The 23,995-nt window shown below is 42.8% G+C and overlaps 1 protein-coding gene across 5 annotated transcripts in view; it reads right to left on the bottom strand.

The window, feature by feature from the left end:
* The window catches only part of PLXNB2 (plexin B2), a 248,393-nt gene that overhangs the window by 210,275 nt on the left and 14,123 nt on the right, over positions 1-23,995 (bottom strand). The window lies entirely within an intron of this gene.

Raw genomic sequence — 23,995 nt, 5'->3', positions numbered from 1 at the left:
ATATGTCAAGACCACAAAGAGATGTGAAGTTTGGAATGYGACTGGAACCTGRTGCACCTGTGTCCTAGTTCTGCCTGTCTTCCTATAGCACTGGCGCAGATATGGCAGAGCAGTCATTTACCAAAAAAAAACATCTTTCAGTGCTTCAATGTGGAAGTATTCCTGGTAACTATGTCAGTCCAAGCTAAAAATAAAATATAGCTGTTAGTCATTTGATCCCTGTCCAAAATCCTGGACAAATCATTGCAGGAAGTTTCTCTGTGAAGAAAGGACAATAGTAATAATACCCAATAGCTCTTGAAGCTGTGACCACTGAGATGCTATTTCTTTCTTATATAACTTTCTCTCCTGTAATAGGATTTGGAACATATATATATACACACACACACATGCCTCAGCTTCATGATATTGATAAGAATTTTTCCTTGCAAACTACTGTTTACTTCAAAGGAGCACTGTCATCAGTGGAGAAGCAACTTGTTCATSCAGAAAGGTGTAAGAGAAGATGATTGTTCTGAATGCAAGGAGAAGAAATAACTACTCTGTCCCAGTTCTCTCACTAAAGAAGTACACTGCAAATCGAGAGAGCTTTTACTTTTAAGATAAAAATATGCATGTTGCCATGAAGTGCTTTCTATTCGAAATGTAGGAAGATTTGGAGGTCAAAGTGGGGGAGAGTGGGACATATTTCAATCCTCTGGCTGTTTTAGGGAAGGGCCCAGCTATAGTTCTGTTAAGAAACTGAATACACTGTTCAAGTGAGTGAAATAAAGTGCTGCAGCAAAATGCTGATGTAGCATACCAGGAAATTCAGGCTGTTTTTCTGCCTAAGAAGAGAAACAAGAAGAGRTAACACAAGCAACAGCTCCCATGTTTCCTCCAGGCTGGGGAGAGCACAGCCACCTTCCAGCTCCCTCCATCCCTCCCCAAACCACAAACTTGTTTTGTGCAAGAATCATCTTTCTGATACTGTTGAGACAATTACTAACTTTTTTTGAAAAGATGGATGGATGGATGGATGGATGGATGGATGGATGGATGGATGGATGGATGGATGGATGGATGGATGGATGGATGGATACCTATTTTCCTCGGATAACATACCACTGGGTTTCTTTTCTCTCCAGCATACACATCATTAATTAAAACAATCACTCATTAGCAGTGCACGAACATAAGATTCAAATAAAATAGGAAGCAGAACAGAAAAGTTGAGGTATTTTGCAAGAAGAAAATACCGCAGARCCAACTGAATTAGCACCACTACTCAGCTTTCTTTATGCCTAGCTGAAATCTGTTTTAAGACTGAAAGCATTCAACAAGACTAAGTGATGCTAAGAGCAGGAGGAAAGAGCTTCAAAGAACTTGCTTCATAAATATCCCCTAATATTGTAGGATATTACCCTCAAATTAAGTTAAAGYAAGCCATATCTGCAAGATTAGACTATGGCTGAATTGCAGGTACTAATAGCAACAGCAAGCAAATCATGYCACTCTCACTGCGATTAGGTCACCATTATATTCTCATCAGACACCTTTCAGAAAAATGAAGAAGCAAATGTTCCCTGAAGCTGCCATTAGCACAGCACGGGCTGCTGGCCATATCTGGCTGAGTGCCCCAACTTCAGCAGTGGCTTTCCACTCACCAGCCTCCTGCTGGAAAACCTGAGGCTCTCAGGCACACTGAAAGGGAGACTCAGGCACTGTCTCAACCTGCCACAGCAAGCAGTATTTCACCTGAGTTTTGGAAGTGAGCAGGTACCATTTTCTGAGAAAGTCACAGAAGACATTATGCAGCATTTTTTAAGTTAAAATATTGAGCTGTCAGCCTGAATAATTTGCTCCCACAAGTTTATAAGAGTGAGCCAAGAAGCTACTGAGGTTGAAGACTTGTTAAATACCACATTATAAGAATGTTTTAGAGAACAAAATGTGAAGTATTTTAGCAATATGTAGGGATTGAAAATATGTTCACTGTGGAAACTGCAGACCATTTAACACATTGATCTCAAGCAACAGAACCTAAATGTTCATAGAAAATGAAGAACATACAAAATTAAGATACAGAATCCTCAGGAAAATAGTCAATATAGATCTAGGAAAATCAGACCTATAATCCTACCCAGAAATTGTCCCCAGCCTGACAAATTTAGTTAAAGAAGGCACATGATGTCTTTTAGGAACTAAGCATCTTATAACTAAGCTCTTATAACTAAACAGTTCTATTTTAAAACAGATGCCACACAAGTTAACAAAACAGATTCAATAGCTCATAATTCTCAATGATTATCAATCAGTCCTTGGTATATGAGCTTTCCTAGTCTTTATAAGAAACAAAACCCGAAGCAAAAGTCTTCCAGGAATGTGGAAAACCTAGTGAAGAAAGATAGTGCTGGTATCCCATCATTCCATCAAATTTCATGTGACCTGAACAAGTCAAGTTCAAAGATAGGATGATGTGGATCACAAGATACCATAAACTGAATAGAACAGCAGCAATATTACTGTAATCATCACACAGAAAGCAGACCCAAAATTTAGTTCAGAGTGTCGGAATGTAATTTGGAAGACAGTAAAGTTAAAGATCATTAGGGTCACAGTGGTGAGCAAATGTGATTCTCCAACACACGCAACAACAAAGCACCATGTTGAAATGATGAAATGTAATTACATCATTTAACATTGGATTTCCTAAAATGTGTCTGCTTCTGACATCAACTGCTTGAATCTAATGTCATTAAATTGGTAAGAGCTCAGATGGGAGATATACTCTCTATTTTAGAACTCTTAAACACAGACACTRTAGCCAACCCACTTAGCTGAGAAGAGGTAAAGAGAGGATGATAAAGAAGTGCTGAGCATTGTCTGTGTCAGCTATACATGCCAAGTTTTTCTCATAGAGTTGATTTGATCAGAGAATGCCACTCCACTGGATCGAAGCTGTTCTTAGGAACTTGGTAGATTTTATAAGCACTTCCACACCTCATAGACAAGAATCTTGAGGAACTACCACTCTCTGCTCCAGAGTCAATTTCCTTCTCAGGAAAACTGAGGCAAACCAACATGATTGGCACACCTGCATCTGAACTGAGGAAAGAACACAAAGTGCCTTTTCAGCTCAGGATTAATCACCGCAGACTACTTGATTTTTCCTGTGTTTTTTTCCAGTCAGCCTCTCACCTGTCAGCCAGGGATCAACTGCTTCYATAGGTCCCCTCTGACCTTCAAAGCAACAAGTTCAGGCATTCATTTGAATCAAGATCTGACCACAGCTTCTTCCAGACCCAAAACATGAGCCATCCAACCCTTGTTGGATGGACAATTTTTGCTGYTCTGACATTCCTTCCCGCACGATGYTCACTCACACTCGAGACACACCACGAAAAATTAAAATGTGGCTTGAGCTGAGGAATAATTGAGGACCATTCAGAAACCATTCAACAGACATGGCAGAGCAATAAAGTGAAACTTCTCTAAAGCCGTGTCTTTAGCTTCCAAGCTTGATCCTTACCGGAATACGGCACGGAATTTTTAATTATACTGCTACTATGAAGTGGTAATGAGCATTAGCTGATGACTCAGAGTAATAATTACTAGGTGGTGCTATCATGAAGGTACAATTTTAGAAGCCAAGCAGGTGTTACTTTCCTGAATGATTCAAAATTCACAAGCAGCCAATCCTCAGGCTAATTGCACATGGAAGCTCTGCACATCTGAAATGCCTTGTTTCACTTGTCCAAAACAGGCGGAGAAGGAAGTTTTTCCTTAATGCCGTTAAGCTGATTGGTTGTCAGTGTTCAGAAATAATTCCCCAAGTACAAGGTTTGGCTTTTTCATAATGTGTCAAGCAACTCTCWGTTAAAAAGGTTAGGTTGGCTTTTCTTGCAGAAAGAAATATTTCAGGCTTGCTTCCACCTAAACCTCCCACAGCCCCCAATTCTGAGTGTCAGTCATTTTGCATCAGTGGCCGCAGCAGCAATAAATGCCTACTTGTAATTACAACATAAAGCTTTTTACATTACAGGGTCTGTAATAAGTGAAAAAAATATATAAAAACTACATTTCAAAAAAAAAAAAACATTAAAAAGTGAGCTATTTTTTAAGTAGTAGAATACATATTTGCAAACAGTAAGTAACCCCGGAAAATAGTGCAGAACATCTTACAGCTCTGAATTCTGGTAACTTGCTGGAAAATACCTGTTATAAAAGGCTTCCCTTTTCTCCTGAATTGTTCTCCAGGTCACCCCTCTGCATCATAAATTGAATCATGAGACGATTTCAATGCCTCCTTTCTAATGAAACGCCAGCTGACTGGGGATATGTCTATGACATTTGCACTACAGAGTATTTCAACCTGAGATTGTTTGTGACAGCAATTGAAAAGTAGTGAATCTCACAACTGCCTTCTCTCCTGGGTGCTTCAGTAGTTCTTTTTTCAATCACTCTTGAAGCAGCTGTAGGATGGAGTTACATGGGACTTGTTATGGGAACGATAGATAGCTGATTAAGTGAGTTTTTAAAACACCCCACACCTTTTCATTTTGTATATCTTAAATCCTCTCTGACAGCACTGCTACTTAAACAATTCAATTAAAATTTTGGGCRATAACATGTTTTTAATTTCTCTATTGATTAACTGATGTACAAAAGGAGGATGATTGGAAAGTCTTTCACCATGATATGGGGATTTTTTTTTAAGGGTTTTGCACAGAGTTAGTGACTGAGGCAAGAAACAACAAAACCCTGGGCGTGTTGGGCCATCAGCTGTGACGTGGGCTGGTGGAGGAATCCTGTCTTCCACTGCAAACATGCCCACGGTGACTAATGCCTTCACACCCTGCAGCATGGGATCAYACTCACCCCATGGTTATGTCATTTTATAAGCATCTGGGGGTAATTTAGAAAAGCAAACCTAAAAACCAGACAGACACGTACTTGGTAGGTCTACTATACAGAAAAGCAGCGATGMAGTCACAGGCAAAACAAATCAATATTGATCTTCACCCTCTTTAAATTTGAGCAGGGGAGTTTACCTGTTTACCACCTTGCTTTGAACACCAAGAAAAGATGAATTATCCACCTGTTGCAACTGGCAGTAGAGCAGCACAGAAGAGATGTTTGCAGTGGTAGATAGATGAGCTTCATTACTTTGGAACTAGTCTCTTGCACAGAGATGCTGTACCCATTTTAGGCCCTTACTGAAGCAGATTGCTTTATCTATTACCACTGCAAGCAATCTCCACCATCAGACATATGTTTAAGTTATCACATCAGGCGAGYTGCCCTCATGGATGGCATACACCCAATTAACCTGCTGCAAGCACAGGGAAAATTCCTCTCTGACCTCCTGCAGCTCCCTCGGGTGCATACACTGCCCCACAGCTCCTCAGGGGGCTCCTCCACTGGCTCATGCTCAAATCCATGTCTCAGAGCTCAGCTCTGGAACCCCCAGCACAGAAATGCAGAGCTATTTACTATTGCATGTAGTTTAAAGATAGCAACTTTTTATGAAAGTAATCACATTTTATTCTCTTGGGCACCACTGGAATGTAGTGAAGGGAACTCAATGTAGGGTGTAATTCAGGAAATGTAACTACATTCACTGAAGATATTTAAATATTAGCCTGTAAATATATTTGTCCCTAATTCCATCAGGATTTGTTTCCATTTCTTTAAGCCTTTGAGCYCCTCATCAGAAAATACCACCTCACCTAGAAGGCTGGAAGCAAAAGGAGATGACACTACTGAACCTGTGCATTTCAACTGGAGCCCATCTTCACCCCATAATCATCCAGAGTCACCCCTTGYCACCCATTGCTGAATGAGCTCAAGACACATTTGAAAAACAGCCCAACATGCCCCCTGTGACTATGCTATTTTGAATTAAGCCATTTTGAATCAAGGTCCCTGATACCATCTACCCTGATGCATAGCTTTTYGTGCTGTTTAGAAACCTAAGAGCTGTCCTGACAGGACAGAGGAAACATCCTCTAGTCCAACACGCTTCCCTGAGAACAGACTTCATCTCACTTTCTGCAGAACAGCCCAAACCAGTCATTAGGTTATTTCTGTGTTCAAGGAGACTGAGCCCTCCCAGGGGCAATTCAGCTTCCCTAGTTTAGGTGCTTATCTCAGGCTCGCATGAATCACCTCAGCCTCCTCTCTTCCCATCCCCTGACRACTGTTTGCTGTAAATAAATGTACAGAGCTAGAAATTAGGTATCTTGCTGAAGACAGTCAGGGAAAATGAACCACATTTTAACAGCAGCAAGCAGCAGCCACTGAAGACCACTCATTTTTCATGCCAAATATCTTCCCAAATTCCTAAGAAAAATGAGTTTCAGGGCTTTTTAAATTGAAAGTTGCATCAAGTCTTTAAGGTTACCAAATGTCTTATTTTCTATGTATGTGACTAATCTCTTCTCCATATCACTGGCATCTAAAAGCTTCCTGCAGCAATTCTGTGATTTAGCTTTCCCTCAAACAGGAGAACGGGCAGGAGAAGGAACTGGACTTAAAGTCTGTTGATGATTGTATTGTTCCTAGTCTGTACTTCTAAATTACATCGTATTTTCTCTCTCATGCCTTTTTTCACCCTCAGCTGAAGGGTTTTTCTTCCAGGAAAATGTGCCCCAACCTTCAGGTGAAATGATCAGAAGCCTCCAGGGTATCCAAGATTCAAAAGTTTATGGATCTATAGAATCGCAGGGATAATTCTGGTTTTGGTCTCTACTCCTCTCCCAATATTTCTTATTTTCTATTTACTTTACTGAGCACCACTGCACATCGAACTGACATTTACAAAGAATTATCCTCTGCACCTCCAATAGTGTGTTGAGGCTTTTTAGCCCCTCAGCAAGAAGAGGATTATTTCCTCTTCCCCTCCATGTATTATTTTGCATTCGTTGACGCTGAATTTCATTTGCCCGTAATTCCAGCTCTGTGTTGAAAGAAACTCTGCAAGTAATTTCAGCAGCTTCAGGTCAGATTATTGTAAATAATTTTGGTATTCCCTATAAGTTCTGTCATCTACTTAAAATCAGATCATATGTTGAACAGCTCCAACAGAATAGATCTTTGAAGGACTCATCCCAATAATGGCTGCTATAGAACAAGGGTGCTAATTAGGTATTCCATTTCTTTGTTTCCTATTTTTAATCACTTAGCACTTTTTCTTTCATTCCCTGATAACTTTAGCAGTTCTAAAATATTTCTGTGAAATATAGCTTGTACTTTTATTTTCAAAGAGTTTTTTTACAAAGTAGCAGCTAGATCAGCTGTATCCATATAGCAGCTTCCTTCCAAAACTTGCACAGAATCACAAGAAGCAAATTGCCTTTACGGAAGACATTCTGTCTCCGCTCTGGTTTATTATATTTCTGTTTTATCTATTTCTATTCCTATTCTGATTTCTACCAAACTATGTAATACAGGAGYAAGATTTACTGATAATCTCCCTACATGACCCCCAGAAGCCTTCACTAGACTGGTATATTATTGGTTTATTTAAGCAGACAGCAAACTAGGAGAATTTCTTATTTCTATTCCTCTAGAGCTCTGCACRAACAGCATCCAGCTCCAGTGCCTTGTTACCAGATTTTTTTTTTCCTAAGAAGCCTTTTAGAACTGACATTTCAAAAAGCATCAGGCAACTATCAAAGAGACATAACTGGTCCAGTGAAGGCATGTCCCTGCAATCCTGCTCCCTTGAAGATACCAACAGTGGTTTTAGCAAAGCTGAGGATCTGTAGCCTAAGAGCACCAAAGGCATGAGAAAAGAGGGAACACAAGGTAAAAGGATAAGGGATGAGTCACGCTATTTAAAATAACTGACATCTAAGCTTCCCTTCATTTTGGCACCTAATAACATGCGTGTCCTCAGCCCACTCAGACTGGAGGATAGGGGTGTAGGCAGGAGCTCTGCCATCAATCTGCTGCACTAAAGGTGCCACCCTTGAGCCCCTGGGGTGGGCCACCCTCGTGCACAGTAAACCAGTCTGCAGAAACACCTCGGCCAACCCAGGTGCATCATTTCCCACCCGCAGTACTGGGGATCCCACACAACTCTAACAAGGAGAGGAGGAAAACAAGCTCTCCCTTTAACTTCAGTAAACAAGGACCTCTCCTCCATTCAGGGTAGTGACAGCTGCAGCTTAGGCCCATCAGAAAATGATGAAGGAAGTGATCAGAGAGGGATTTGAGCACATTACCACTATTTGCTCTGGTACTGTAGTTTGCAGCAGTTGTGCCAACCYCAAATATTTCCAGAGCAATGACTCAGATGATTCTCTTCCCAATGAAGAAAAAAAACCAAACCAACAAACAACCATAAAGCCAAATACACATGGGGCATCCCCTTCCCCTTCCATATGGCTTTATTTTCATCGTGTGATTTTTGAGCAGCAATGCACTTTTATTGTTTTTGTCTTTTGCTACAGTTTTTGAAAGCTGGAATTATTTATAATGCGACTCCGGGGAACTGTGCTTAAACAAAAAATATCCCATGAAATACAGCAAGGTTCAAGGTAGAATCTGGACTTCAGAGCATTCTTAAATGATGCAGCAACAGTGGAAATTTAGCATGTGTAGCTGCAGGTAGGTAATTAAATAGGTTTGCAGCTTCCAATCATGTAATTTCATAAATGCACTTGCCCAAGCATCACTCACCATCGTGCTGATCATCCTGTCAAAGAGGCCAGGAGTTCCAGGGTTGGATGGGTTTTACAGTTCCTCTCAGAAAATGTATAATTCAGGAAWGACCAAGTAGTTAGAATTTATTTTATTTTTCTGGAACAAAAGGTCCAAGCAGAATATAGCTTTGCAGTTCCTTTCAATAATTTAAACACTATCAACATAAAATGTAAGTACTGCAGTTATAGCCTCATATTTGGAATAAATATGCTTCAAAAAGCYAGGAGAATTGTTATTCCACTCAGATGATTGTTAATTCTTCCATCTTGAAGGAAAAAACCACAGGTTTAAGAAGCTAAATTAGTAGCACATGCCACAAATAAACAGATTTTTTAAGAAGCTGTGTGAATYCTTCAAATTCATTTTTGCCAAGAGCCCATCTGGGACTGACTTCCATCACCACACTACGAGAGCTTCATTAGAAAGGTGTTATAAAAATATTCCAGAAACAGCAGCAGAACATAGGTTTTCTTTCCTCCCTTGAACACAGCTTGCAACTTCTCACACACACAGAAGAGCAGGAAAGACACTGTCTTCCTATAAAAAGCCTACTTGCAATTTTCTTCTTCAGCTTCATACAGATGTAGAAGACAAAACAGATTACCCCATGAATGAACAAGCAAACTAGCTGTCAGTCAGACCAGGCAATCTCGGTACAAATAAAGGAAGATCACTGAAAAATACATCGTTTGACATGGTGACAGAAATCACTCTTGTCAAGTTATATTAATACCGTGACTTGCAGGCTACTTTGGGCACATTACTTCTCCAAACTTTTTTTTTTTTCTCACGACTGTAAATGTGCTGAACTACATTTTTCTTATGTCCCCAGTACAGGGTAGTTGGGCTGTTTTTGGTATGATTCATAATCAACTGCTTTGAAATCTTGCTTTTCCCCCCATGACCTGAGTGAATGTGTCATTGTCACTTGGGAACAAGCAACAAAAAGCATGAACAGCAGCATGTTCAGCACAGTGAGCAAGGCTAAATATTTTTGGATCTCTGTCTTCCAGCACAACTAGAATAATTTCAAAGTTTCTCCCCTAGACCTTGCAGCAAACTCCGACCCCTTGCTGAGAACTCAGAAGTGGCTGTGCCAATTCAGCCTTTCATTTTAATTAAATCTAAAAATCAGGAGTTATTTAACATTATTTTATACTGCTTAGAGGCAGTAATTGGACTCCATGTGCCTTTTCTTTTTGCAACCAAGGGCATAATTCTGGCAGGTTCACATAGCTTTTGCTCACAAGCACCAAGTACACAGATCCTTCAAGCCAATTGGGACACAGCTAACAGATGCTCAGAGAGGATGTTATGGGTGTTTTTTATAAGGGCTAGGCTCTCTCTGGCTGCTAGACAGGATTCCTCACAGAGGTGAGCCAGGAAAAACTAATACCTAAGTAGAAGTTCCTTAGCAAGGCAATTACAACACAGCTAATGCCCATGTCTGTTCCAGGGCTATGATAAACCCAGCTCCAGTACAGGAAAAAATGAGGTTACTGGAGAAGAACCCAGGCACTGCAGATCTCATTCAGAATACAAGAATCTTCAGCCTCTGCCCCTCTCCAGCTCTGCTATGGCACAACCATTTCTACTGATCTCGTGACTCATTCTGCATGAGAAGACTCGCTGTGTTTGTAGACACAGCCCAATCTTGATCACTTTGTTTTGGACCAGAACAAGATTGGAGTGATTWAGTACAGCAGTGTGAACGAGGTGGACAAGGGACATCTGACTCAGCACTGCTGTCACTCCACGTCACCAGCTCCCCTCCAGCCTGGTTGTGTTCTGTCAGTATRTATGGCAAATGGGACCATGCCTTCAGTCCCATCACCATGGAGTTGAGATAAAWGTCTCACCAGCTCCCAGGCAGTTCCTTGGACTTTGTTTTACCAGCTTGTAGCAACTGGCCAGGAACTTTGGGGAGGGGTGGAAAGTGCAGAAGCACCTGGGGAAGGATGCAGCTGCACCTTGCCAATCCCCTGGCAGCCGCAAAGCTGGTTTGGGGAGCTGTCTCCTTCCCACTGCCGCCACCCTGAAGCCTCCCTGCCTGCATGGAGAGCTACCACACCTTTCCCTGTGYTAGTTCAGCGGCTTACCTAACCACAGGCAAGCTGGGTACACATTCACACAGTGAGTTTAAAAATAAAACCTCCAAAAAAGCACTGTGTTCTTTAAAACAACCCAAACAAATTACCCCCAAATCAAAACACCTCACAGGTCTGGCACGAAGCACAGCCCTGCCAGAGCTGAATCAGCTGGGGAGGAAGCAGCACCCACCAGCTGCAAAGAATGAGAAAGAGCCACAAGGAACTGGGGGACGGGTGGAAACCACYGAACTCCACCCCTCCCCATAAAGAAAGGGGAACAGCACTCGGCCTGAGAGCTACTTTTGCAGATGAAGGATGACTACGAGCATATTGAAGCCTCTTGGAGCAGCCCAACCAGTGTGACACTGTTTCGACATAATGCAGAGGTGCTGCCAGCAGCCAGCCTTTATCGTGGCATGCATGAAGCCCCACAGCACCTGAGCCATCCCAACACCCGGGCATGCAGGCTGCAAAGCTGTCTGGGACATGGCCATACTGATGGTCTCAGGGCCACTGGTGGCAAATAAGGCATGGTTTTATTTATCTTTCATTTTTAAGCATTTAGATTTAAGTTGCTCTACYTTCTCAAGTTAAAAGGAACAGGGAGATTAATACTCTATTAATAAATGCTTACAACCCTCAGTCATTTCACTCCAGAAGCTGGGCATTTAAGCTGGCGATAAACTATTTTCAAGACTAGTGATAAAATTGCACAAATTGGCATTAAGACAAACACACATCTCCCTCTGAAAACTCCCCTCCACACCTGTCAAGCAAAATCTCTTGCAAGCACTGCCATGTCTCCCTGTGTCTCTGCATCTTGCTTACACAAGATTCCTTCAGCTCCCAGCAGAAGGAGACATTTTAATGAGCCAGCCAAGGGACATTTTAATGTCACCTCCCTGCTGCTCCGATCCTGACACTGGAAAACTCAGACCCATCACCAGTGCAAGGTTCAAGCCAGTGACCAATGGTGTACTCCAGAGGCCAGCACTGGGTCCAGTCCTGCTCAACATCTTCATCAATCATCTGGATGATGGGCCAGGGTACCCACAGCAAGCTTGCAGGTGACACACAACCAAGAGGAGTGGCTGACACACCAGAGCCATGCTGCCATACAAAAGGACCTTGACTGACTGGAGAAATGGGCCAACAGGAACCTCATGAGCAATGCAAAGTCCTGCACCAGTGGGGAGCAGCCCCAGACATCAGTATATGCTGAGGGCCATCCAGCTGGAAAGCAGTTTGGCAGAAAAGGAGCTGGGGGTCCTGGCAGGAACCAGGTTCAACACGAGTGACAGACACACCCTCAGTGCCAAGAAGGCCTGTGGTGTCTTGGGCTGCATTAMACAGGGTGTTACCTGTAGGTTGAGGAGGTGAGGCCACTTCTGGAGCACTGTGTACAGTTCTGGGCTGTAGAGACAGCACAGAACTGGGAACTAGAGAGACACTGACATACCAGAGAGAGTCCAACAAAGAGCAACAAATACAACTGAGGGACTGAAGCACCTGTCCTGTGAAGAAAACCTCACATAGCAGTGACTGTTCAGTCTGGAGAAAACTCATGGGGGATCTTGTCAATATATATAAATACCTGAAGGGAAAGTGCAAAGAGCACAGACCCTGCTGCTTACAGTGGTGCCCAGTAAAAGGACCAGAAGCAATGGGCACAAACTGAAACCCAGGAGCCTCCTTCTGAACAGCAGGASACACTTGTTCACTGTGATGATGACTGAATATTGGCATAGGTTGCCCAGAAAAATTGTGGAGTCTCCATTCTTGAAGATACGTAAAAACCGTCTACACATAGTTCTGAACAGACGGCTTCAGGAGGAGCTACTTGAGGAGGAATGTTGGACCAGATGACCTCCAGAGGCCCCTTCYAAATCTCAACCATTTTGTGATCCTGTGATCTCAGATAAAAAAGACCACAACAATCTGCCTCAAAAAGTTACCATCAGTGGTGGTACAAGCCAATACCTAAACTAGGTTTCCCAAGCACAGTAAGACCTCTTGTTGAAGGTGGAAGATCAGCAGAACCCTTCAGTAGCTGTGTAAGAGTGGGCGAGTCCAGCAGGACTAGGGCAGTGGCTCTCAGACTGCGGAGAGGTCCTGGGTGCCATGGGAAATGACACTCAGGTGATGGCAAAACTATAAGCAGTCTGCCACAGCCACGCCTGGGGAGCATCACCCAGCAGCTGTTCATCCATGCAGCAGGGCGAGAGAGAAGTGAGAGAGGTTAAGAGGTAACAATATGTGCTGGTTCAAAAAGCCTGGAGGCTGATGGGATAGGAAGGTGAGAGGGGAAAGAAAAGTCCCTATCTTCTTCAGCACAGTAGCAAATGTCCAGGTTTACAAACATTGCCAGCACAACACACCTTATACTTCAGTTTTTCCTGAAACCTAACCTTTTCTGTATCTCTGAGGAGCTATTTTATCTAGAATGGTTTTAAAGGCCATAAATGTCTTTAAGTTCCATATTATTGGAAAAGTGAATAGTAGAGATGTCCTCACTCAGTATTCAACCCTATGTATCCATTCCTTTGAAAGAAAAGGTTAAATGTGAGATTCAAAGATGCCCTTTGACCAAATCTGCAGAAAAGCACCACTGCTCTACTAGTTTGACTAAAGCCTGTGTGCACCCTGAATTGGTAAATGGCGTAAATATGGACACTCACAGGTAGGAGGGTTGGGGGTGAACAGAACATACAATAATATCTATTAGTCTACTGAATCAGCTTCCAAACACATCCCAAAACCACTCAGTGCCTGCCAGAGCATCTCAGAACTAATCATTACTGGAGGTCCCAGGAGAACTTTCCTCGTGGGAAACTGAGCTGCTGAGYCCTGGCCTCCAGCCAGCCCTGCCCTGTGCCCACCTTCCTGGGGACAAGGGCTTCAGCACCAAATGCTGAACCTGGTCCACCAGAACGAGGAGCTTTTGCCTGTGCTGAAAAAGGAAGATCAGCTCGTTCAGAGCCATCACACACCTGCCATCATGCCACTGCTACTCATTTTTCTCTACCATCTTCTCATTTGCGGCTTGTCTGTGCCTAAAGGCAGAGCAATCATCTGCCGTGAGCAGAAAAGAAAGATGTGAAAGCTATAAACTTCCTAAACATCCCTCCTGCCAACACCTGTCATTCGTTTCTACATTTCCTATTTGCTCTGTTTTCATTTAAGGTATTATATGACTCAGAGGAGGCCTCAACAACTTCAAAAGAATTCCTGTGTCTGACTGCCTCAGCTTTATTAAAAGTAACTGAGCCATTGATCATCATCAGAAGATGTAGTCTCGGGAGAAACGATATCATTTGTAAACAAATGATCCTGTGAACACAAACACTGCACTAGCTGCAAACAACAGGGAAACAAATACGTGGTCGGAGAGGTGAGAAGCCCTCCCAGCAACCAACAGATAGTCTGAGGGATAACAGAGAGAGTTGCACCTTCACAAGCTGCCCAGCTAACAAGAAAACGCTCTTCCAAAGGCAGGGTGAGGGGGAGAAGCAATTTTCTTCTGCTGTTTTCAAGTATCTAAAGGCAATTTCATGCTGCTGGCTTAGGACGCAAGCTAGCAAGACAGCTCACACAACCTAATACAAGCAATTCCCTGCATTCAGAGGGTGGTTTTTTATTTTTGAGTTTCCCTCACATGCTGTATTTCATGGCTGACCAAAGAGTGAAGTCTGGAGAAGGGAATGCATGACTGCATGGCAACACCTGTGAAAAATCAAACTAATTCCCTTCCCTTAYCTCCAGCTAGCTACAAATAGCATCAGCCTGTCTGGGATATGAAATTTGCTTCTACAGAAACAAATTAATGAAGATCAGCACCACGGATTAGAGCACATAAAGAGTGAATGATGCCATATAGAACTCCGCTGAAGCATCTGCCAGGTACAGTCACTCATTCTTCAAAAGTAGTGGACCAAATACCCGTAAAAATGGACTTTTTAAAATAAATGCCTCCATATGAAAGGTCAATGTTTCATATTGGAAAATGTAATGGACAACTCCTGGCAAACATTTAACTTGAATACAGTGCAGGTTCAAAAGCTGCTGCTGGAATGGAGCAGCTATTGTGCAATTCTGTTTTTTGGAAGGAAAAGGATGCCAGAATCTGCACCAGCTGCCTCGCATTCCCCATTGAAAAGCATGTTTAGCATACTCAGTTTACTACCACACAAATCATATGGAAGCCATTAAGAATCTGCAGAGGTTTGTCAAACAGGACACCTAACCAAGAACAGCCACAGCACAGCAGACACACACAAGGTCCTTTTGGTCAGAGTCCTTGGTACCTAGAAATAATGAATTGGTAAGACAGTGTCCCTGAATCAGCTGGGGCAAGTTCTCATCTTTCCAGAAAACCACTTGGGAAAATCTTCTTTGAAGAAATCTTTGTGCATGGAAGAGGGGGGAAAAGAAACAACCTTATATTACCCTCACCACTGGGCAAATACATCATGAAATGTAAAGTATGTCAGCTGGCCACCAAAAAGCCCAGCTGAGCTGATGCCTGGAAGTGAAATTAAGCTTGCTCAAGTTCATAGAGAGTACACTACCAGCAGCTCACTCGCTTTGGGGGCTCAGGGTGTTCATCAATGTGTAAAGGTGCTGAAGGAAAGAAACAGCAGCACTGCCATGTGGTTCTTCAAAAGAAATGTTGTAGCAGTCGGCAAATTCAGGCCTCATCTAAAACAGCTTCTCTAGGCAGTCTAGAATTTCCTTTGAAGTATATATCTACGAGCACATATAGTCCTGGAGCACATCCACACACATTCACCAGAAGGGAATGAGAGTGGGTGGAATACATAAGACTATCCCTAAGAAAGGGAGAAGGAAGAGAGAGAATAAAAATTCTGGCATAAACAAACAGCTGCTATTTCTAGGCCTCCTGGTACCCCATCAGCCAGCCCAATGCCACTCAGCAAGATACCTTGTTCAACTTAAAAGACAAACAGAGAATTAAAAGCACAAGAGCATGCACTTTTACTGCCCAATTATGACCACTTAGAAACATACTGTAAATCTATTCACTGCTTAACACAACAGGTACGTCCAGCAAATGCATTTGCTCAGTGTGTACTCAGTGTAGCTTGATATTCTCCATGTATCTTAAGCATGCACATTCAAGCAATAAAAAAATTAAATAAACCAAGTCTGGATTAGAGTCAGTCCACAATAGCAGGGGAAAAAAAGAGTAATTATTGACAGTGGCTTGGTTAAGCTTACAAAAGCTTAATGGAAAAAGATTTTTCCATAATTGCCATCTCTAACCTTTTATCCAAACTCAGTGGGTACATTACCTAAGTCAGCAGGAAGTTTACCTACTCCACATGAAATTAATAACATTTATGGGCTGACCCACAGCCCATAGCTTTTAAAACAAGAGCTATGAAGAAGTTTCTGTCCTTCCATCAAGAAACAGTGCATACCACACTTAATCGCTTAAAACAAAACAAAACAAAACAACCCCCCACTCCTCCAGTCAGCTTTAGTCCCTGATGACTGAGCCTCCCTCTCTCGCATACTCAAGAGGAAATTAACCTTMCATACTAATCAGAGAAACAAAAATAAGCATCTCAAGAGCAGCACATCCCATCTGCTGACCCACCAGTACCTCTTGGGGTGGCAGCTTCCCCGTTATAAGGGTGCCCCTCTTTCCTCACCCAAATGCCCTGAGAAGTGCTGCCTGCCCCGGATCAGGAGCATCCCTGCTGGCCCCGGCACACCAACCCCTGTGCTGGCAGGCAGAGTCAGCCCTCGCCTTTCTCTGTCCCATCCCTTCACCCACCCGAAGAACAGACCTCTCCAGTGGGGAAAGGATGTGCTCCCAGTCTGGGTGCCGATAAAATGGCTGTGAGTRAACCTGCACACCAAACAAGAGCTTTCAGCTGGCTTTGTATTCACGTATACAGAGAACAAGATAGACTAGTTTAAGTAATGCTGACCCAGTTCTTTTCATTTTACAGTTTTACTTTTTTTACAGTTTTTTACTTTTAAAGAGCCAAAACAGATAGGAGAAGTTAAAATATATTCCTGAAGAGATACTGTTCATCTGTTTTGGAGTGGCAAGCATGAAATATTTGAGTATCTGTGATAAAATTCTAGGTGATGACCGAACAGAGCAAAAACAAGTCAGCAATCTAACTTAACAAAAACATGTTGAAAACCATTAACACGGATACAGCACACATGCTTTATAAGATGGTGCTTTTCAGTGTCATAGACCAAGAAGAGAGCAAGAAAAGTCAAGAGGAGGATAAACAAGGCTGGCTGGGAATTGATTGCCACCTTTGAAATTTTAGTGAAACAGTTGGAGTAAGCAGCTGACTGCAGCTGAACTGAAAAATCACTATCTATCTGTAGCTAGATTACTCATCTACTGTTAAACCAAATTAAAGTGTTCTTCCCACAGGCAAGGCTTCTGAAAAGTCATAATTTATAACTCAGGAAAAGTTTTGAGGAAAGTTCTGCAAAACCAAAATGAATTTTGTATTTAATGGTCAGGAAAACAAAGGACAGATGGAACTTCATGTCACTTGATACAACAGTAAATACTACACAGCATGCAGGACATGACTGAGCCAAGAAGCTGATGAGCTGCATTAAAGAAGAGTTCACCTTACTCACGTCCCAGCCTTCCTTGCTCTGCAAATCACTGTTTCAAGATGTTACATAGTGGCAGAAGAAGAAAAAAAAATAGATTTTCAGCAAACCAGGCCTCTATTGCAACCTCTATTCAATATTAGGAAGCACTATCAATACAGCTTGAATACGCAATTCTCCTTAACCTTTTTCATAATTAGGTAGCAAACTCATTTACAGGAAGTGCACAGAGCGAGCATGCAAGGCACAGAAAAGCACCACGATATTTCTGTCCAATTTGTTTTGCAGGAGTGATCATGCCTTGGATGGAAGCCTATTTCTAACAATTTATTTTTCATGTCTGGACAAGGCAATATAACTTCTTCACAATTTAATCTCTTTGCTAATAGACTTAGCTGTTATAGCTGAAATACTCAAGCTTAACAATAAGGCTAAAATATCCAGAACACTTACATCCAAAAAATGTGTTTGCTGGCTTCAGTTCAGGACTAGTAGAAGCAATCAGCTAAGGCACTGCGGACRGGGAACCACAGCAACACCTGCCAGGAGTTCCACTGGACTCTGCACAGCTGGCTCCAGAACTGCTCTGAGCAGGGCACAAAAACCATCCACAAAAAGTCTTTAATTGACAGTGAGGCTCCTCCAAAGGACCAGGAAGCACCTGGGAACCCCGACAGCTTGTCTTGGCTCCTTGGGGCAGCACTACCCTAAAATTACAGGGACGCTGGGCCAAAACCGCCCCCCCGAATCATTTGTCTGTCACGTTTCCCCCGCGGTCGTTTCGTTYTGCTTTCAAGCTGCAGTTCAGTGAACAGGCTGCAATTTACCTCTTCACCCTCACCCTCAAATTTGTTTGGATAAACAGGCTCTCCTTTGTTGCAGACTGCTACTACATTTACACATTGTATTGTAAATCAGCCGGTACAAAGCAAGGCAGGCCCTTGAATGAAGACACAAGCAGTTTTGTTCACAGCAAAATTAAACAAGTAAGAGGCACAGAACTCCATTTATAGCCCCAGTCTGGAAACAATTGGGTTTTAAAAGGTGAGAGGTTTTAAAAAGTTTACTAAACAAACCTATCCAGTTACAGAGTCTATAGTCAGTCCACAAACAAGTTCAAGGCTGTATAAGTTGCCAAAATACTGTCATTTCTTAAGAGAACTCTAACAAGTTTAAAGGTTTGCTTTATTGCTGTTTCAAGGACCCAAGAATTACTGGCAAATTATTTAGCTTTTACTGAGTACACAACTAAGGAGAAATTAGTCACAGAGGAAGGGRATGAACTATTCACCATGTCTATTAAAGACAAGAGAAGAGACCTAAATAGCATCCAGGAGATGCAGCATAAACATGAGGAAAAGCTTCACAGTAATAACAGCTGAGCAGAGAGGAATGACAGCTACCAAGACTTTTCTGTCAGAGGAGGTTCAGTGAATGGCTTAACCATAACTGATTCTCTGCCTTATGACAGAGCACGGATTCTGTGTGCGTATGACTTCTTCAGATCCCTCCTCAAATCTATTTTCCATTATTTTAAATGTTCTTTTAAATAAACTGAGTTTGCTGAGACCTCTCCCATGGGTTTATAYTACAGTACAGCCAGGCAGAAAAGAGATCAAAACTAAACATTATTTGACAGCTGCCCAGGTTTCCTAGGAAGCTATCAGCTCAGTCCCATAACTGAATAGATATTCATAATTTAAAAAAAATTAAAATCCAACTAGCTGATCCARAAGCCAAGAATAAATTGCATCTGATGTTGTTTGCAGTCCAGAGTTGAGGCCCTCTGATGGGATCCTACAGAGAAACTTCAGCTGGACCTAAGTAGGATGTCATTCACTGCTGCAGAGAGCAATGCATCCTTCATAAACATCAAGCTTAAAAAAATAATCCCAAGTCTGAAACATAAACTTGAGTGCCAACAATATTTTTATTCCTTTGATTACTTTAAGAGGGAGAGAAACATGATAGATTTGGGTTTAAATACTTTTTGCCCTGATTACAGGTGTGTTATGATAAGAAGTGTTCTACCAACTCCTTTTGGTACCTCTGCCATTACCAGTACAACAAACCCCCACCTTCCAGTAGCTTCAAGTCAGGGGACAGGGGGCATGCCTCCATCTGACATTTTAGAAGCCAGGGCACCACTGTCCATGTTGTAGTTCTGACATGATCTCATGGCCAAAAAGCACGTAYCAAGCAAGATGCAGGGAACCTCTTCTTTGCCACCACCCCCAGCAACGCTGCACAAGAGCCGTGATTGAGGTCACCACATAAGCTGCTGCCCTTSACCACAATAAATTAAAAGGTCTGATTGAGCTGTGAGCATGGTAGGTTCCCCTTGACTCTCGTGCTGCTGGCTCCTGTTGGAGTGAGTCCAGCCCGGTCCTGTGTCAGGGAAGGAGGCACAGTGGCACCACTGCTGGGAGCACTGGGCACAGCACAGCCAAACCCTTCTCCCAAGCACTGCAAGGCTGCCAGAGGAGCACAGTGGGCTGACACGATGTGCCCCACAAGCTGAATTCATCCAGGTCATGTCATCCCCTGTGCCCTGTCCCATGCTTCCAGCCCTGCTAAATGATCCACCTTTTTCCAACTTCTCTCCATGACCAGCAGGTTAATGGGCACTGGAGTGCTTCAGTGCCACCCAGCATTACTTGAAGCATGACCTGAGCGTTGTGCACTCTCCTCCCTCTCCTGACCTGTCCTTTCCTCTAGGATCGGTGTTTCACAAGGGCCTCTTCAGTTTCACCCCTTCACCCGAAAATGGAGGGAGCACTGCATGGAACAAGCCMCATGGACACCTGAAGCTGGATCCCCTTCTGTCCTGAACCAGCAGAGGAGTATGGAAATGGTGTTCCAGGAAGCRAAAAGAAGCCAGCAATCCACAAGCATGTGAAGGTCTGGAAACCCTATAATTTATGCCCTAAAGCAAGATTATAGCCCATCTGTTCCAGCTGGAGTACAATAGAATTCAGAGTGATTTATGCTCCACCTCCTCACCTCCCCTGGCCCCGTTTGGCCAAATAATTAAAGCAAATACATATAGCCATGTCCCTAACTCATTGAAGTAATCTGTCCCTTTGTCACCACTGCAGCCCTTGTGAGAGCATAAGATATGGCGCTTGGGAAATCATAGGTTATCCAAAATCATCTCCTGCAACCTGGTGTGACACAGGCTTTTCCTGTGGTTTGCTCTGAACCTGCACTGACAGGCTCCGAGTGCTCCATCACCAAGATTTACTTTCCTGCTTGGAGATAAAGCTGCTGAAACTTCTGTAAAAACAAATCCATTCACTTTAATGTTAAGCCCTTGCACTAAGRATTGAAGTGACACTGCCAGATTAAAGGGACTGTAATATTTTTTTTTTAATAACCCATTTTTAACTCTTCCTCATAACTCTACCTATGAAAGAGCTTTTTGTATCTCTCGTTTGACTGAGGTGTGTGACGCCTGCCTGCCCTCCACTTCTGCCTAATTTTTGCTCCAGGTACGCAACACTTACCAAGGCATTGCACTGAGCTCTGCTCCAAGGAAAGCAGTGGTGGAGGGTGGGGGAACCCACATGGCACCTGCATATTATCCACACAGCCAAGGGCTGGAACAGCACATGCCCACGCTCTCCCCAGACACATGGGGAAGGACCACYATGAGGCAGAGGTTGGGAACATCCTGATGGCAGCACCTCCCCAGCTCTCCACTGCAGGAGCAGCCCTCGATCGCAGACACCAGCTGCTCTTCTGGCAGGCACCTGGGCATGGCTGCTCACTGCCAGGGCAKCATGGAAAGAGGTATTTAAATTTTACAATGATAAACAACTCACCCTGTCACTTCTCATTTTAATAATTTCTTACTCTGACAAGCAGGGGCAAGTTTGACCAAAAAAATACCAATAGGAATCACAGAATCACATAATTGTTAGGGTTGGAAGTGACCTCTGGAGGTCATTTWGCCCAGTTCCTGCCAAGGGAGGGCCACCAGAAGCAGGATACACATCCAGGTGGATTTTGAATGTCTCCTGAAAGTGAGACTCCACAGCTTCCCTGGGCAGCCTGTTCCGGTGCCACCCTCAATGCAAAGTTCTTTACATTCTTCTTTCTCATACTGAGGTGGAACTACTYGTGTTTTAGGAAGACCGTACGGAGTCCTGAACCAAGAAAAAAATTCTTAAAATCTCTGAATGTTTGCTGTGGTGCACACAGACAATAAGCAGCTACAAGAAGCTTTTTTGTCTTATCTGTCTTCTGTCTTTGACTGCAGGGTGAGTAAAAACAAAAGTAAAATAATTTAGCTGAGTACACTCAAAATAAAAGAAACAAACGTCCCCCAGCAATATCCCTCCAAAGACACCAAAAAAAAATAAAGTGGTTCCTTTTTTGTTCTTAAAGGCAGGCAAGAAGAAATAGTGGCTGCCCCGGAAGTGTTGCAAGTGGGGACTCCCAAAAGAGAGGACAATGGAGAGACAGCACCCACGATGCCACTGCCTCTGCMCTGTGCCCAACAAGTTCCTTCAACTACTCTGGGTCTTGCTTTCCACATCTGCAGACTGGGGATAATAACARGTCTTTACATCACAGGGGTGTTACAAAGATCAATTAGTTAATGTCTGAAAAGCGCTTTGAAGATATAGCAGGTGGTGARTATTATTATGCAAATAACATGATTTAAGAAAATCACAAGTGCTGGATTAATACTAATCCCTTTGATATTTAAAAGACACCGTTTTTTTTCATATTTTAAAGCAGTGAACGTTTATGCTATAGCTTTTATGGCTGCTGCAACAACAATTTTTAACCTTTTCTTTTCGTACAGTTCCATACATAAAACTCCTCTGCAGACATCTTCACAAAATCCAATCTTGACTCAAAGCTAGGAGTAGGGGAAGAAATTATGCATGTTGATGAACTGGATAACTAGATTCTATGCAGGAATATTTCTCAGAGGATAGAATGTCACAGGCCTAACTTACTGTAACAAACACTGCAGAGTCTTTCAGTTTTAGGGCTTATTTTGGAAGCACACTAATTTCACGCATAGAGGCATTTGTTAAACAATATAGCTGCTATTTAATTATGCCATTTTATGTGGTGGAAAAAGTGGAGAAAGAAAGGAAGCAATGGCTGATTCACTTCTTCCAAGGCTGCATATCTGAACTGTTAAAAAATAAAAAATTAATATCTAATGACCTCATTTGGTGGTTTMACAGGAGATCAGGCATTGCAATGTTTCCTCCAACTTCCACCAAGTGGCTGCACAACCACTTCTGCTTTAAGTGGGATGCAGGGAGTGGAGTGGACAGCCACAAGCCAGCCCAGAAACCCTTCTGAAAGTTTGTCACCCACAATGAGAGAGAAACACGGGTCAAAAAGAGAGCCAAGATGGGATCAGAGCAAAGAGCCTGAGGTGAGCAGCAACACTGGGAACCAAGGTGAGAGCACAGCCAAAACTGGATGTCCCTCTGGTTTTCAGTGCTGCCCTTGCCWGACCTCTCTGTGAAAGCAACACATCCTGCTCAATGTTTGAAACCTCCCCATGCTTCCAGGATCTACACTGCCACATTCCCTCTCTGTCAGGAAGCCTGKTTTTTTTGTGCACTGTAAAACATAGCACAAACCAGCTGGTGCATTTTGTCTAGGAATCTGGAAAATATTGCTGTGATTAAAACCAGCTTAATATTAACCCCCTCTGGAATGCAGGCCTGAAACTGATATTAATGAAGTAAGATCAGATATTAATAAACTGTCAGCCGGTTCCTCAAGCTGTGCTGCAGTGTCAAATCAAATCTTTTCCCAAATCAACATATAAAACACAAACATAGGATGGCAGGTAGCACGGATTTGGGAAGAGGCAGAAGGAGCATTTTAAAACTTTAGAAGTTATTATGTTTGCAGCTACAGGCAGCCATGCTTCCCTTCCTGCCCGTCTCCCACAGCAGCCATATTAATAGCTGTTCAATACAGTAATAGGATTCAAGCTGTACACTTAGTTGTCRGGGCTTTTTAATCTCCAGGTCAATATTAAAAGCATTTGGATGCTCTTTAGGAGGGAGGAATGATTTTGCACTCCAGGAACAGTGAAGCATTTGCAGCATTCCCTAGGAATGCTAGCAAAGGATTTCCTTTACATGTCTCTACTCATGACTGATGTGGTGATACTTTATTTTAACTGGACCCAGTAGTACAGCTTCACAATTCGATTTTCTTGCATAAATATGCACTCTGTATAACATCTGTGTGATCCTGTTAGCTGAATTTATATTATTTCTGTACAAAATAGATCCAAAACACCACYTGAGGGTCGCTCCTCAGCCAGAAAGGAGGCCCTGGAGGGTCTCTGAAAAAGTCCTTTGGACACAGGATTTGTAGTCCTGGATATGCAGGCGTGGGGAATAAACCTGCAGTTCTGATCCTGGGCAAGTAAGTAAAGACCCATCCTTCACTTTGCTCTCCTGTAAAATGGCAGTCACCTCAATTCCTAAAAAAGATCTAATGAGAAACCTCTCCATTAAAGAACATCTCCGAAGTGGGAGGATAAGTCAGCATGATGCTTCCTCCATCTTCACAGAGGAGAAAGTAAATTTCTCTCTCAAGGGTACCCC

The sequence above is a fragment of the Malurus melanocephalus genome, unplaced genomic scaffold (assembly GCF_030028575.1).
Source record: "Malurus melanocephalus ecotype Western Australia unplaced genomic scaffold, MMel_1.1 scaffold_11, whole genome shotgun sequence".
Classification (NCBI taxonomy): domain Eukaryota; kingdom Metazoa; phylum Chordata; class Aves; order Passeriformes; family Maluridae; genus Malurus; species Malurus melanocephalus.
The sequence above is the reverse complement of the archived record's forward strand: the minus strand, read 5'-3'. Positions and strand labels throughout refer to the sequence as shown.